This window comes from Lipotes vexillifer, unplaced genomic scaffold, assembly GCF_000442215.2.
Source record: "Lipotes vexillifer unplaced genomic scaffold, Lipotes_vexillifer_v1.1 scaffold481, whole genome shotgun sequence".
Classification (NCBI taxonomy): domain Eukaryota; kingdom Metazoa; phylum Chordata; class Mammalia; order Artiodactyla; family Lipotidae; genus Lipotes; species Lipotes vexillifer.
Genome location: NW_006789873.1, coordinates 2,151,603 through 2,156,345, shown reverse-complemented (window position 1 = coordinate 2,156,345; position 4,743 = coordinate 2,151,603). Strand labels below are relative to the sequence as shown.

General features: G+C 44.6%; 1 protein-coding gene across 1 annotated transcript in view; it reads left to right on the top strand.

Annotated features, from left to right (window-relative positions):
• The first annotated feature begins 515 nt into the window (after nucleotides 1-515).
• The window catches only part of MOSPD1 (motile sperm domain containing 1), a 21,148-nt gene continuing 16,920 nt past the window's right edge, over nucleotides 516-4,743 (top strand). Inside the window, exon 1 of the mRNA XM_007462889.1 lies at nucleotides 516-556. The gene's annotated coding sequence lies outside the window, so the exon portion shown is untranslated. The remainder of the gene's footprint in view (nucleotides 557-4,743) is intronic.

Here is a 4,743-nt window from a genome sequence, read left to right as displayed (position 1 = left end):
GTTTAGACAAAGACAAGAGTGGAAGGAGAGAGTCCAATCGGGAGGCTACTGCAACAGTCCAAGCAAAAAATCATGGGGCCTAAACAGAGCCTGTATCACTGAGGATGGTGTGGAGAAAGAGGAGGTTAATAAGACATTTCAGAGGCAGAATCAACTAGCCTCTGTCCTCATCGTGTGTGTGTGTGTGTGTGTGTGTGTGTGTGTGTGTGTGTAGGGGAATAGGACGAGGGGTGCAATGAGAGATGGCCCTCTGTAAGAGTCCCCTTTCTCTTCAAGGGGCGGCAGGAAGGGAGAGGAGGGGCAGGTCAGAGACAGCACGGAGAAATCCAGAGGCCAGGTGGCAGTAAGGAAGCCCCGCCCCCGGATCCGGCCCCGCCTCCGACTCCACCTCTTCTCCCTCTTCCCACCCACCCCGCAACCGCAGCTCATCCTCCAGGGCGGAGAGAGGTGGCATTTGAGTCCTCCGGTATCCCAGCAGGCAGTGCAGCCTAGAGATGCTGACAAAGGACTGGAGGGAGCAGTCGCAGCTGCTTTCCGAGGAACCGGTGTTGCCGAGGTGAGAGTCCCCCACCGTCCCGTCACCCACTTCCTCCGACTTCGGGAAGACGTGGAAGTTGCGTTGCCAAGAGATCCCGCGGAAAGAATGAGCTGTACCTAAACCCCGAGCTTGGCTCTGTGACTGACAGCCGGGCTCCGTGGCGCCGGGACGCGGGTGGGAGGTGGGGGGAAGGCAGATGGAGTCCTTTCTGCCCCATCTCTGACTGTCAGTTGCCCCGCCGCCCGCGGATCTCCGCCCCCGGATGGGGCTGGCGCGTGTGTGTTTCGCTTTTGCCCGGGCGGAGGCAGCTGGCTCTGGATCCTCCCGGTGCCTGCCCGACAGAGTTCGGTTGCCCCGGGGATGCGACTCCAGGGACAACTCTTTGGCGGATGTTTCGAGGAGGGCTGGGGGAGGGAGGTCGACTCCCTGTTCGGGATGACACTGTCCTCGTCCTTCCTCCAGTCCAGCCGGTCCCCGCGGCGAGCAATTGGAAGGAAATCGGCGGGGCTGGAGCGAGGCGTCCCGGGATGGCTGGAGGGCAATGAAAGCGGGGTGGAGAGGCTGGGAGTGAGAGCAAACGCCTTCTTGAAATGATTGGCGGTGGATGTAAGGGGTACGTGGCCTGTGTCTTCCCCCTTCCTGGACCTCCGCACGGATCCTGATGGTTGCACCAGCTGCTGGGCTGTAAACAGGCTCACATGACCGGTTTCACATGGAGCCGGCCGGTGTGGGGACGAGGGCTGGAAAGTCTGGGCCCCAGCCTGGTGGAGCTGAAGTCCTAGGATGGATCGTTTGATACTCCCTCCTCAGCCTTCCAGCCCTTCGTCAGTGCTCTGTGGTGTCCCCTCTGGGTAAAGTAACTGACATCTGTCCTCTCCGGATTGAAGTAGCCTTTCTGCCCCAGGAGACTCGAAAAGACCTCACTTCGGGGAGCGAGAGGGAAAATGTTAAGTGAAAAAGGTCCCGGATTTTTTTTTTTTTTTTACCTTTGAGGGAACTAAGAGAAGGACGGAAACCTGGAATATTGGGTCCTTTGGATCTTGCCTAAAAAGCAGTCCTGTACTTCTGGAATGCATTGTGTTCTTAATGTGAATTCCAGGCAAAAAGGGGAAAATCTATTTCTTCAGGCAGGGCGCACATGGGATTTAATATATTCTTGATGGTGAAAATCTTGTCCACTTGTTTCCTCTAAGTGCTGGGAAATCTCTGCCGAGAAAATATCATATACAGGATATTGAATAGGGAGTGGACAACAACTTTTAGATTACACGTATATTTGGTTATAAAGCAGTGGGAAGTTTGGAAAACAGGAAACGGGGCCAAATGTGCCTTTCAAGTTGTTCACGTCTATATATCCAAACAGGATTCGAGATTAAACTAGATTCTGAAGCATTTCTAGAACTCTCAAAATAAGAGGTTTACTCAAATGCCAGGATATTTGAAAACTTGGAATTCCCTTTATTTGGATTCCCTTTATTTATAGAATATAATTAAATGTAATGGACAATATTCAGTACAGAGTTATCATGTTATAGGCAAAGATAGAAAATAGAACAAATAGTTTATAACATAATGCATGTTTCTCCCCTTAAATTGTTCATGCACATTTTCTTCCTAAATTTTTTATTTTCAATTTTTTTTCTCATGGACCTTTTACATATAACTCCAATTTCTGAAAAGCAGAAAACAAGAAACTGCAAGAAAAGCTTCCCATTTCTCTAATAGCCCAATGAAGTAATTTGTTATTCTTTTTCTGATTTTAAAAAGTTTAAGACAGAAAATAATTTAAAATCTAAGTCTGAAACTTAGATTATTAGTGTTCTGAATCTTGTTTTGCCACCTTGTAGCATTCTGGAGAATCTTGCCCTACAATAAATAGATTAAGTGATTTACTCTTTGAGGCCCTCCATTTCCTCATGGGTAATATGAAAGTTTTGTTTTAATCTCCAGAGCCCCAATAGCTCTCAAATTCCATAAAGTGGTGCAGTTTTTGATTGGGCACTATTCTTGGATAAAATAAGCTGGTCAAATAAGGCAAGATGTTGGTATCAACTACAAGGAACATGCAGTAAGTAACAAGAAGTACCCAGAATCCTAATAGAAATAGGAACTGCATTCTGCAAAATTCTTCTTAGGTAAATTAACCGTATAGGTTGACCTGTACCTGTCTCTCCTCTCTATCAGGGAATTGAAGATTGCCTCCGCTAAACATTATAAATAACAGTTCCATCTGACTTTCTTGATCTTCAGGGCGTAGTACAAAGTCTGATTCTTTCACTCATTCCAGCTTCTTCCTGAATTAAGTGGGCTATGTGATCAGTGATGAAATTTGAATAAAAAGACAGCTCTAGCAGGGTCTCACCTTGGCAGTACCTTGATTAGATCACAGAACCAGTATCTGGTTTTCAGCTTTTCAGGGTTCAAAATTACATTTTGCCAGCACATCTAGAAACTATCAGGGATTGATCCATACTAACCAAACTCAAGAGATTTCTATGTTAATATGAATATCAGTTTATTAATAAAGGGAGATGTAGAACTGCTAAGCAGACCAGAGATTCATGTACAAGCCAGGGCACCCTTTGGTCTTGACACTGTGGGAACACATAGAAATTGCTCTTGACCTCCCCTTTTTTCTAGGGTCTGTGTGGACCACTTCTTAAAACACTTAGTAGCTGATAACAGTTGACAAAATTATAGCTTGCTTTTATATAAAAACCATTTTGGTTATACATTTGTATGGATATACCCTAGTCACCTGATTGAACTTGAGCCACCTGAAAAACATCTCTGAAATCTGTTTCCTCTCCATTCCTCCTGCCTTAGTGTAGACCCTCATCTCTCCATGCCACATTCATTCAATATTTATTTATTTTTTACTGTAACTACTTGGGAGTCAGGCCCTTTGCTTGACTAGTCAATGGCAGCCAGTTTCCTACTTCAGATCATATCCAGTCAATTCCCTGCTTAAAATCCTTCCGAGGTTTCCTTGGCCTGCAGCAGTGCTTCTCAAAGCATAGTGTGCATCAGAATCATTTGCAGGGATTATTAAAACACAGATGGCTGGGCCCCAACCCCAGAATTTCTGATTCAGTAGGTCTGGGGGGAACCCAAAAATCTGCATTTCTAGCAAGTTTCCAGGTGAAGCTGCTGCTGCTAGTCTGGTACGACATTTTGAGAAACACTCTCAAACTTGGCTTACAAGATTTTCACCATCTGCCTCCAGCTTACCTTTCCAGCCTTCTCTCTTGCTGCTCCTCCATACGTGCTATTTTTTAACCGTAAGCAATGCCAAAGCTCATTTTAAGAGTCTCTTTCATGCCTCCACACATACTCTTCCTTGGAACTCACCCCCCTCTTCCTCCACTCCTACCGCAAACCCCTATTTAAGGCAGACTGTCACTTTCTTTATGCTCCCAGAGCGTTTTGTATCTATCAGCATTTTAACACTTGTCACATCTTATCCTAATTACTGTGTATATCCGTTTTTCCTGCTAGACTCATTTTGGAGGGCTGAGACCATGATTTCATCTTTTCTCCATATTCTTTAGCACAGCGCCTGGTATATAATATGTGCTCAGTAAATGTTTGTTGAAATAATTTGTGATTCTATAACTTCTGAGTGCTCTATGTAGCAACATATGTATTTCATATAGTGAGTTAATATAGATTTTGAGAATTGCACATACATCATGAAAAAATGAAGACATTGGCATAGTATAAAACAAGGGTTGGAAAGAACTAGTTTGAAAGAAATGTTTTTAAAAAGGCATTATTGGAGAGCATCCTTATTTCTTTTATTTATTTATTTATTGGTCGCACTGCATGGCACGCGGGATCTTAGTTCCCCAACCAGGTATTAAACCCATGTCCCCTGCCGTAGAAGCTCGGAGTCCTAACCACTGGACTGCCAGGGAATTCCCCATCCTTATTTCTTTTAAACTTTGAAAGGTACACTACTTAAGTTTTACATCTTAAATATGTAATAGCCTAGCACTACATGTCGTTTATAGCAGTCAATCTCATTAGTAAGATATCAAATTATACAAAAACCCCTCGAAATTGTATAAAAACAAAATTGCCTAATATTGAGCAGTGAACCATTTAAAACTATAGCGTGAACATTAGAACATCGCTTGTGAAAGAGCCGATTTTAGGAACAGACCAGCCATCAAAAAGCCTAATAGACGATACTGGAAACTCAG